The following is a 12,551-nucleotide window of genomic DNA, read 5'->3' on the forward strand; positions in this document are numbered from 1 at the left end:
GGTTTCCTTGACAAGCCGTTCCTACCATTTACAAACGAGCTTGGTGATGCCGCGGGACAACATTTTTTTTTAACAACAGAAGGCGCACAAAGCGTCAAACTTTTCATTCAGCTCAGTAACAACATACAACATGTATTATTACAAAGCCTTGGATCTGAAAATTGGAGAGCAAAGAAACTACAGGGCAAGAAGAATTTCTATGAGCTGAAAGCAACATATTTTAGGTTTGACAATTGAGCAAAGAACTTGTTGAGCTACATTGTGTGCAATTCCATTAATCTCCCCTGAGATGTTTCACACCTGAGGTTGGAGGTTGGAAGAGTACTTGAAGAAATCACCCAAAGATTTCCTGATGCTCCACGGGGTGGTAGCCTCAATCATCTTTCCGGTTGCTGCAACCAAAGCTAAGGAAAGGCAGTCTAAAAGAAAGGTGGGCCGAACAATGTGTAATCTGCTTGCAACCTGAGCAGCAAAAGAAAGAGTAAGACCCTCTGCCTGCAAAGGAGTGCTTGTAACTTGAGTTGATGCTTGAATTTACACACCGACTTCAACCTGTTCTTGAGGCAGAGAAAGATAGACTCCAACTCGTGTTGCTATTGATCCGTGTCCTATGGGAGGTTTGGACGCACCGCAACGCCGTGGTTTTCAACGGAGCGGCGCCATCTACACAGACGGTGCTACAGAATATAGGAAACGAGGCCCGGGTATGGAAGCAGGCAGGACTACTGCAAGGGGAAGTCGAGGAGTTCTTCGTTGGCCCTGCATCGTGGGAGAGTAGTGAGTAGTCAACCATAGCATGTTAGTGAGGCGGTGTTGGCCTTCGAGCCACTTGTACATAACCCTGTAACATCAAAAGTGGAGGGAGTCTTCCCTATTCCCTTTTAATATATGATACACACACTCGTGCGTATTCGAGAAAAAAAAGCAGCGCAAGAATACACTTTAGGTCCCTGAATGAGTAGATCAGATTTAAGTGTTCGACCCTGCATAGGAAGTTGATTAGAAGAATGTTGAACCTCAGCTGCAGTCTGCATCTTAAAATTGTGAGAAAAGTTATGAGTGTCGACCCTAACAGTGTGGACCCACGAGCCAGCGAGCAACGCCAGGAGGAGGCGTGGCCCAGCCGCGCCAGGAAGCCCAACCCAAGGTACACGGGCCCGGAATGGGCCACAGCTCAACCACACTCTACTTAACCCTGGAGCGATGACGGGATCGGCATCCAGTGGATCAGGAACAACCCGACGGTGGCTACCTATTTCCCTTTCCTCAAGCCCTAGTTCATCCTCGTTCTTCCATTCGAGCACTGCTTTTGTAATCGACTGTAATAGCTACTACTTCAGAGAGCATAATAGATCGATTCCCCTACCTTGGCCCTATCATCTGGTATCAGAGACACCAACCACCACCCCTCGCCGCTCCGCCCTGGCGCATCTCATCGAGAGACGCGGTCTCCGCCATGCTCGTGAAGCCATGGATCCCAGCGTTTCTGCCTTCCTCACCCGCTTCAAGACCAAGATCGAGGCCGCCATCGATGGCCTCACCAAGGCGCAACAGACCACATCGACGAAGATCGACGATCTGCTAAGCTGGCGCCCAGATCTCGAGCGCCGCGTCGCGGATCTCAGCGACGCAGTGGCTGCCCTTCAGGCGGTGCCACAACCACCGCTGATGAAGATGGAGGACCAACAACCGCGCCCCTCTCGCTGCAGCCACCGGGCGACCACATCGGCACCTCGGTAGGCGCGGCTGGCAACACCCAAGGGCCTAATGGCCACGGCGTCACCAACAACCCTCGGGGGCCCTCAACGGCGCCCTTTCCGGCACCGCCGCCGCCGCCGGCATCTGGTCAGTACGATTCCTTGGCCCCTTCGTCTCTAGCCCTGTCCCTGTTTGCTCATGCCAGTCAGTTGCTCTCGGGTTTGGGTCAAGCCCACCCATCGATTACTTTTCCACAGTTCTCTAGCGAAAATCCAAACCTCTGGAAAACGTTGTGTGAACAATACTTTCAGATGTTTGGAATTCTGCCATCTTTTTGGGTTCCTATGGCAGCTCTCAATTTTTCCGGTTCAGCTTCAATTTGGCTTCAGTCGATTGAAAAACGACTCGATGAGCTGGACTGGGAGTCCTTCACATCTCTCTTGTGCACACGTTTCGGGCGAGATCGGCATCAAATGTTGATCCGACAGTTTTACATTGTCCGCCAGACCACCACTGTCACGAATTACATTGAGCAGTTTGAATTGATCATTAACCATTTGAGCTCATATTCAGATTCTATTTACCCGTTTTACCTTATCACCCGTTTTGTCGAGGGCCTGCAGAAGGATATTCGAGCTGTCGTGCTGGTCCAGCGTCCACCTGATCTGGACACGGCCTGTGCGCTCACGTTGCTGCAAGAAGAAGTGGCGGAAGGAGCGTTCGGGTCGCTGCCGCGACCACCAGAACCAACGGTGCGCTCGGCCCTGCCCCTCCCACCGCCACCAACACCTCCCACGGGCCCAGTACCTGCCGCACCCACGGCGGATCGACGGGGGACCGACGCGGCGCGCGCTGATACGGCGAAACTCAAGACACTACGCGACTACCGCAGAGCGTGTGGCTTATGCTTCAAGTGCGGCGAACGATGGGGACACGAGCATGTCTGCCCAACATCCGTGCAGCTCCACATTGTGGAGGAGCTGCTGGAGCTCTTCGGCATCGACGACACCATCGACTCCTCGCCCACGGCCCCGACAACTGAGGCAGTGATGGCGATCTCGCGCCAGGCCATCTCCGGCGGTGTATCAGCCAAAGCATTCCAACTGCGCCCATGGATTCAAGGCCAGGAAGTGCTCATACTGGCGGACTCTGGTAGTTCCACCTCCTTCATCAACCACACACTCGCCGTGAAGCTGTCAGGAGCACGACCCCTACCACATGCTTGCAAGGTCCGTGTCGCGGATGGGGGCGAGCTTGCCTGTGTCTCTAAACCGCCAGCTTGTGCGTGGTGCACACAAGGTAGTGAATTCATCACGGATATGAAGATCCTGGCGCTCAGCACTTACGATGCCATCCTGGGAATGGACTGGCTGGAAGCAAACAACCCTATGATAGTAGACTGGCGTGCTAAACTCATTGAGATCAAAACCCCCGACGATGTCACTCGTCTGCAAGGTCATGAAGCCCAATCTTCGGAGTGTTCAGTGATCAACACATTGCAATTGCAGAATCTGTGCAGAACAGGAGCTATTACGCACATGGTGTATGTGTGTGCACCCTCGTCTGAATAACACAACCCGAATGCAGTACCAGACAACATACAACAAGTAGTCGATGATTTCTCTGCAATTTTTGGTGAACCAGTGGGGCTGCCACCACGGCGTGACTGTGATCACAAGATACCACTGATTCTAGGAGCTCAACCTGTCAACATACGACCTTACCGTCATAAGCCTAACCACAAAGATGAGATTGACGCTCAGGTTGCAAAACTACTGCATCAAGGAGTAATCCAGAAAAGTTCCAGCCCATTTTCTTCTCCAGTAATCTTGGTGAAAAAGAAGGATGGCACGTGGCGGATGTGCGTAGATTACAGACATCTGAACGCAATCACGACAGTGGCCAAGTTTCCAGTGCCCGTAATTGAAGAGCTCTTGGATGAATTACATGGAGCAGTGTGGTTCTCGAAATTGGATCTACGGTCCGGATACCATCAAATAAGGTTGGCGCCAGGTGAGGAGTACAAAACAACGTTCCAAACCCATTCAGGTCACTATGAGTTCAAGGTGGTCTCCTTTGGGTTGGCTGGGGGCTGGGCCACTTTCGATGGAGGGCTCCATACCACACTCTAACCCCTGCTCCGTCACTGCGTTTTGCTGTTCTTCGACGACATTCTCGTCTTCAGCAAAACTCTAGAAGAACATGCCAATCATCTGCGACAAGTGTTCCAGCTGCTGCAGCGAGATCAGTGGAAAGTAAAACTCTCCAAGTGCGAGTTTGGTCAAAAACAACTCTCGTACCTCGGGCATGTCATTAGTGAGAAAGGCGTGGCCACAAAACCCAGTAAAGTGCAGGCAGTCAGCGCACGGGAAACTCCAATGGACACAAAAGGGGTGCGTAGCTTCTTGGGATTGGCTGGCTATTACAGGCGTTTCGTGAGGAACTTTGGTGTGATCGCTCGTCCCCTTTTCAACCTCTTGAAAAAGGGGGTGCCCTTTGTCTGGACGAGCAATACAGACACAACATTTCAGTTGCTCAAGCAGCAATTGATCTCAGCTCCGGTTCTGGCCTTACCTAACTTCCAGGAGCAATTCATTGTGGAAACGGATGCTAGCGACAAAGGAATTGGAGCTGTTCTACAACAGAAAGGACAGCCCATCGCCTTCATGAGCAAAGCTTTATCACCAAGATATCAAGGGTTGTCAACTTATGAAAAAGAATTTCTAGTAGTCATCGTGGCAGTGGACTAGTGGAGATTATATCTATAGCATGCAGAGTTTGTGATATACAAAGATCAGAAGAGTTTGGTCCATCTGGAGCAGCAGAGACTCACCACTCCCTGGCAACAAAAACTTTTACAAAGCTCCTGGGTCTTCAGTATAAAATCAGGTACAAAAAGGGCTCTGAAAACACGGCCGCCGATGCCTTATCTCGTGCCAATCCCTCTGCTATGCTATCTGCACTGACAGTGTGCCAACCTGCATGGTTAGAAGACATCAACAACAACTATAACAACAACCCCCAGGCCCAGCGTTTGCTCAAGCAGCTAGCTGTGTGGCCAGACCCCAAAGGTCGGTTCACTCTGCAACAAGGCATCATACAATTCTGGGGGCGCATCTGGCTGGGTGCATCGATAGCAATGCAACAACAAATCATTGTAGCCTTCCATGATAGCTCACCCGGGGGACACTCGGGCTACTCGGTTACATACCGCAAGATTCGACGCCTGTTTGCTTGGCCTAAAATGAAAACCCATGTACAACAGTATGTGCAATGCTGCCCGATCTGCCAACAAGCAAAACCAGACAGAGCAGCTTCCCCGGGCCTCTTGCAACCTCTGCCAATTCCAAAAGAGCCCTGGGATCTTATCACTATGGATTTTGTGGATGGACTGCTGCAATCTGGGAAGCACAACTGTCTTTGAGTGATCGTGGATAAACGCACCAGATATGGTCATTTCTTGCCCCTAGCTCACCCGTATACAACATCCAAGGTGGCGCAACTCTACATGACTCAAATATACAAGATACACGGGCTGCCAGGGGCAATTGTGTGGGACAGAGACCCGGTCTTCACCAGTCACTTTTGGCAAGAACTGTTCAAGTATGCAGGCACTGAACTTCGACTGAGCACAGCAAACCATCCTCAAACAGATGGGCAGACGGAGCGCGCGAACCAGTGCGTTGAAACCTTCTGGCGCTGCTTCACACACACACTTGCCCACGACGCTCGAGTTATTGTATACCACCGGCGCAGTTTTGGTACAACTCCTCACACCACTCGGCCATCGGCATGTCACCCTTCAAGGCCATGTTTGGCCACGAACCTAAGTACTGGGGCATGTCGGCGTCCACTTCATGCTCAGTACCTTCCCTGTTAGCCTGGCTGGAAGAGCGCGCAGTCATGCAGACTTGGTGCAGCAACATCTTCATCGCGCCAAGAACTACATGAAGATACATGCCGATCAGAAGCGCTCATTCCGCGAGTTCAAGGTGGGCGATCAGGTGTACCTGAAACTTCAACCTTACATTCAAACATCCATTGCTCCCTGGGCAAATCACAAGCTCTCCTTCAAGTTCTACGGACCGTTCCCCATCACCAAGAAGATCAATGCAGTGGCCTACAAACTACAGCTGTCACCACAGGCCATGGTGCATCCCGTGTTTCACGTGTCTCAGCTGCGCCGAGCCTTATCACCGGGTACGACAGTTCAGTCTGAACTTCCTTCCAACACTAATGATTTGGCTGTGCCTAGTGTGATCCTACAGTCTAAATGGCGCCGCAAGAATGGAGACATGATCGAGCAAGTCAAGGTTAGATGGACTGGCGCCTCCAACCCGGACGACACCTAGGAAGATCGGCAAGCATTGCAGGCTCACTTTCCCCATGCAGCGGCTTGGGGTCAAGCTGCCACTCAAGGAGGAGGGGATGTTAGCGACCCTGACTGTGTTGACCCACGAGCCAGCGAGCAACGCTAGGAGAAGGCCCGGCCCAGCCACGCCAGGAAGCCCAACCCAAGGTACACGGGCCCGGAATGGGCCACAACTCAACCGCACTCTACTTAACCCTCGAGGGCTAGTTCATCCTCGTTCTTCCATTCGAGCACTGCTCTTGTAATTGACTGTAATAGCTACTACTTCAGAGAGCATAGTAGATCGATTCCCCTACCTTGGCCCTATCAGTCATCTTAAAATTTGCCGCGGGACGACTTGCACGACGCCATGCACCAAGGGATGCGGCTTGCCTGCTTCATACATATGTGGAGAGTATTTGCCGACTCTTCTCTGGTTTGGCCCCATGTTCCGTTCCAGTCAAATAGTTCTGCCAGGCACCAAAGGTGACCAATGGCGCCGGCGTAGCCTAATGCGTCTACCTCATCAAGGAGACCAAGGAAGCCTCGGGAGGTGGCGGCGACGGTGGCGGCTGCGCGCTGTTCTCTCGGTTGCGTCTCGTCTCCCTCTCGCGCGAGGCGTGCGAGCCGCGACGAACCCCTCGATGCTGGAAAGCCCCATGGATTAGGGAGGATGTGACGGGATATTCGGAGCTAGCCTGGTTGAAGCCCGGTATGCCAAATAGTGTGCCAAACAAGGCCTAAAGGAGACCGAGGAAGCCTCGGGAGGAGAAGATGTGAAGAAAGGTCGGCACCACGAGCCCCTGATCCTGCTGGAGTATCTTCACATTGGCAAATATGTTACATAGTATTTGCACCGAAGACTCCGAAATGATAGACTAGGATATCAATGGAAATGACTGATTCGATGATTGCATGCATTTATTAAGAGAAATGTTTACAATTGGCAGACCGGCCGAACGCTTGGCCGGTCCAGCGCGAGTGGCACGATTCCACTAGATCAAAGGACACATGCAACCCACTCGTCACGTCAGTACCGCAGCCTCCTGGCCCACCACCGCTCCCCATCCCTCTCGACGCTTTTATCCCTTTCCCCATCCACTCATCCCGCTGCTATCTCATCCCCTACCTCTAGCACCGCTCCTCATCCCCTACCAATAACATGAGCACCCAAATCAGATCGCATGAGAAATCACCTCTGCTCCCCCGCCTCCCTTTCTTGCATCTAGATCTGATTGAGACGGGGCTCTGCTCATCCACTCCACACCTTGCTGATGCGAGGAGTAATCAGGGGTTGATGCAACCCGGGGAAGCCCTGCTCGTCCATCTCCTTGTCCTCCCCCTTGACGAGGTTGGACGTTTTGCAACAGGTGAGGCTGGAGGTGGTGGCCAACTGTGATGCGATTTTGCTGCAACCGGCACCGAAAAAGCTACCATCGGCACCTGGATTTGCTGCAACCAGGATCCACAATTTTTGCTAGGATCCAGGTTTTTTGAGTGATTTTTTTGCTGCAACCAGTCCAAAATTTTGCTACCATCGTTTTATTTTTTGCTACCACTGTTGGCAGTCTATCTTTTGATTTCTTTTTGCTTAACTACATCCATCATTTTGCTGGAATCACTCAAACTTTTTGTTACCATGGTCTTTGATTTTTGCTACGTCCGTCTTAGTTTCTGCAACCACCCCGTTTTTGTTTTTTGCTGGATCCATCTTATTTTTGCCGGAACCACTCCTAGTTTTGCTACAACGATGTTTGATTTTTGCTACCACCGTCTTTTGTGTTCTGCTACTCCCCATTTTTAGATTTTTTGCTGGATCGATCTTTTTTGCTGGAAACATTCAAAGAGAGAGAAAAAGGAGGTTGTGAATGACATGGAGGGAGATGCAAACATATTTTTTTTTGCTACAACCAGCATCCTAGGAAGTTTCAGTCGAAGGAGATGAGAATTATGGGGACCGGCCACCACACAACCGCGAAAGCTGGAACCGTCGGCGAAAAAAGCTTCAAACGTTTTGTGAAAAAGTTTCAATGTGGGCGTGAGAAAAAAGCTGCAGCCGACGGCATGGCGGTACGACGACTGATGGCGAGAACAGTGACCGGCGGCGAGCTGGTGATGCTTTAAGACATGCCTCAAAGCGTCCATGGCGGGTGTCCAGGGAAAAAAGCTGGATGCGGTTTTTTTTACCAAAAAAAAGCGATGCAAAAAGGTTGATCTGATGGTTGGTAAAAAGATAAACTAACGTGTGAGATGCGACCGGCCGAACCGTTTCGCCGGTGCGCCGACGCCTATCAGTAGCCATTTATTAAGGGTTAATGCTTCGATTTTGGTCACCTTATAAGGCTGGTCGTAGGGAGTATCATAGATAGTATCATGCATGCCAACTAGACAATTTTGATGAGGTGACATAGAATTAAATAAAAAAAGAGAAGGTTGAGTATCATATCATGATATCTTATCATAAATAATGATATGCTACTAGTATGTGTCATGCATAACAATAAATAAAAGACTATATGATAGTACGCATTATGGAGATAGTATCATATGCATGATACTAATGTGTGATACTCCCCACTACGACCAACCTAAGAGGGGCACTTTAATCTACACTCCTAAAGAAGCAGTCTGTAGTCATTTCATTTCATTCGTTGGTAGCCCCTCGCATCGATTGAAAGCATCTGGCACCGACCAATTATTTCGGAGTTGACAATGGTTTTTTCTGATTTGTTTCTCTTCTCTCGATCGCTCCCTTGCAGATCGATCTGCTTCCCGATTTGTCCAAGAAAGCAAAGTCTCCCGATTCTGATTTTCTTTCCATTCTTTCCGAATGATCCCCACCCGATCCGAATCTAGACAAGGGGTTGCCTTCCTTTCAATTTCCTACCCTTCCCGTCCGTTCTACAAGCCATGAAAGAGAGAGGGCGGAGATGGGAGCGTGGTGGCGTCTGGACCATCACGCGGGAAAAGGACATCCCGATGCACTGCCGTCCACCTCGCCGCCGCTGTTGCTCGTGTGTTGGTTTTCCTCCGTCCACCCCCACCTCCAACTTGATCTCCGGCTATTGCAACCCTGCCGATGGCCGGAATGGGTACAACCACTCGCCTCCCATCATGGCGGACACCGTCTGCACGCCGCTCTTAGTGTCGTCTTGTACATGGCCAACTACAGGCCTATGGTTGCCAGTCTCAAAATCGGCGGATCTCGGGTAGGGGGTCCCGAACTATGGACCTTTGATCGATGGGGAATAGTAGACGTGAGGCATGATATTTACCCAGGTTCAGGCTTTCTCTAAGACGTAAAATCCTACACCCTGCTTGATTATATTGCTTGTGTATAAGGGGGTTACAGAGTAGATCTACCACGAGATCAGACGAACTCAACCCTAACTAGTAAGATGGTGATTGTTCTCCTAGCCTCTACAGACTAAACCCTCTTGTTTGTATAGACACCAGGGGCTAGGGTTTACATACAGTCAGTTACATAGAGGGGAACACCGGATCTTCCATCTTGAATTGGAGCATACACCAAGGCAGAAAGGTCTTCGGACCGGACTCAATGCAGCCCAACAGTCCGGCCCATGAGAGATAGGTCGGCCATCTGAGGACCCCTAGTCCAGGACTCCCTCAGTAGCCCCCGAACTAGCCTTCAACGCCGGAGCTCCCCACCACTGATCGCCTCGTGGTTCCTTAAAGTCTTCGGCTTGAGGCGAGTTCCCCATTTTCTTATTTGGACGACTTCAATAGTTCGGTCACCAATAACTTCAATCAAGGCGCCCCCCCACCATTAACTTCACCTAGGGAGACCCTCGATTTCTGTGTGTCCGTCTGAAGGTGCGTAGTCCTGTGTCCTTTACAAAAACACCCACCGAGCGCTAGAAGCTTAACCGTCAAATAGGCTAGAGGCGCATCGAGCTGTTCATCATCCCCAAAGCAAGGAATCCAATCTCGCCCAGAAGAAATCCTCAAAGGCATGGCCGACGCTCCTCGCTCATCCACACGCCCTCACGGTCAACTCCCGGGCGATTGGCCCAATTACTCTGTCTCACAGCTTCAACTATGCGATCTCTAGTGGCAAGGGTATCTTCTGGCCGCAGATCTCGTGCCTGTTCGCACGGGGCTGACCTCGGCCGATGGCGAGGCCTTCACAAAGAACTTTCCTAATCCAAATAAAGATGAGAGGGTATGTTTTGTATCCTTCCTTCTAAGAGGCCTATGATTCCCCGTTCACCCTTTCTTAAGGGGCCCACTAGAGTTTTATGGGATCCAACTCCACAACCTTACCCCATGATCAATTATGCATATTTCTGGCTTTGTTGCTCTCTGCGAGATGTTCCTAGGCTGTGAGGCCCATTTCGAGCTATGGAGGAAATATTTTTGTCTTGTCCCCCGCACCCACGAGGGGTCAATTCTCGAAGTAGGCGGAGCCAAAGTGCGCCGTATAGCCGACACCTGCACCGGATATCCCATTGGGACCCCAAAGAAAGATTCCGAAGAATGGTCTTCGGAGTGGTTTTATATTGAAGACGCCCCCTGTTCGAGCCAGTTCGGAGAGGCTTGCCAGTGTATTCGTACGCCTCGCTGAAGAAGCGACTCAACTGGCGGACCAAAGGCCATCCCCAAAAAGAGTCCATCTAGGTGTGGTGCCTAGCTGCAAAGATAAGGGTGCTAGCTCACGACAGATTGACCATGGTTGACGTAATGGCCGCCGAAATCGACCGATGCGTGCAACGCCTTCAACAAAGGACACACCCCTTATGGTGCTACAACGGGACGAGTGACGCATCCCGCTATAAGCGACAAGGGCCGGACAATCAAGCGACACTGGCCGCCATATTGGCGGATCTTTTCAAAGGCGAAGAAGATGAGTTTGCTCGCCCGAGAAACTAGAAAGGCTAACAACCCCATGGGTAAGTTCAAACTTGCGTACATAGCTCAGATTTCACACCCGAATACTGATCAATTCAACCCTTTTTTCGAACAGAGCTGGAGACGCCAAGTGGAAGGCATCAGCTGCCCTGCCCCTCAAACCGGAGGATCATTCCCGTGATGATGACCCAGGCTTCCACGAGGATCCGCAGATATCGATTGATTTTGAGAACGGGGTTTCTTTCGGGAAAGCCTTGATGGTTCCAAGGTGGCTACCACAGCCGATCACCCCGGGCTTCTTCCCTCCTCCATCGTAAGTAGCAAGAAGGCCTCCTTTCAACAAGGCATTCGTGCCGGGCTACTCTGGCTACGCTAACCTCTACTCCCAAGGGCTGCAGCACCTCATGACGAACACCCACAAAGGCGGCGTTAGCTCCAGTCAACAAAGGAGCCTCCAAAAGAAAAGCGACCGCACCAATCGCGTCTTTGGAAAAAACGTAGGATTCTTAAAAATCGCTATTAGTTCATTATTAGCCTCGTCTATGTGGGGCTCCATTGAGATTCAATCCAGTAGGAAGAAGGTACCATCCCAACCGTCCGAAGATGTCAAGGGAGTTTCCGGGAGCGGTTTAAGATCTTTAGTGCGGGCAGAGGTTAATGCGGGAGATCCCTCAACACACCATCCTATGGAAGATTCTAAGGATGTTTCGGTTACCAATTTTGAAGTTGAGAGCGTGATGAATCACCGGCGATGGAAGGAATCCCTGCTCCAGGCCACTTTTACGGACCAAGAGTTTAATGCTTTTAACTCGGTCGACGCATACCTCGGAGAAGCCCAAACAGGTCTTGAGGGAATTGCCAACCTTCTATCAACCGATATGCAGGCAAGGGATAAGTTCTAATAGCCAAATATAAATGTTAACTCAGTAGCCCCCGAGCCTTGATTCGGGCGGGACGACCGAGTTAAGGGTCTAAAAAATATTTGTCATTTGCTGCTGTCCTTAAAGGACCAGAACAAAATATTGTCTGAGGACCTCGAGCTGAGTCGAACACGGTTGGCTGATGCGGAAGCCGAATTGGAGGTTGTGAAGAAATTCACCAGCGAGGCCCATGGTGAGAGAAAGCTTTAAAAAGCACATTAACTAAGTCATTGAGCTATGTTTGACACCAGCTATCTTTGTAGCAGCTGAATCCATAGGCCAATTACAAGAGGACCTGGATCCGCCAAAGAAACTCAATGGTATGCGAAATCACAGCATCCAGGCCAATCTTCAGGTTTTAAAACGAAGCCAAGAGGAGACCAACAAACTGAAGACGGAGAACCGACAGCAGGCCAAAGAGTTGGAGAGTCTAAAAACTCAATTGGCGCAGGTTTGTGGAGAGAACCCGAACACGAAAAGCGGCATCTTCAGTAAGTTTGTCTGTAACAATGTAGAAGTATAAACTTATGCTGCGCTTTGAATGCAAAGGATATGCCATTCTTTGATGCTAGGTCTCCCGACTGGCCGGGCCGGAGAGGAGGTCCAATCTTTTGGCAGGAACGTGCTAAAGGAGCTGTCTGTGGTCCATGAGAAAGCTCGAGGGGTTATGAAAAACATGGTAAAGGCATTATGGACAACCGAAGTGGCGCCGG

The sequence above is a fragment of the Triticum dicoccoides genome, chromosome 6B (genome assembly GCF_002162155.2).
Source record: "Triticum dicoccoides isolate Atlit2015 ecotype Zavitan chromosome 6B, WEW_v2.0, whole genome shotgun sequence".
In the NCBI taxonomy this organism is placed as follows: Eukaryota; Viridiplantae; Streptophyta; class Magnoliopsida; order Poales; family Poaceae; genus Triticum; species Triticum dicoccoides.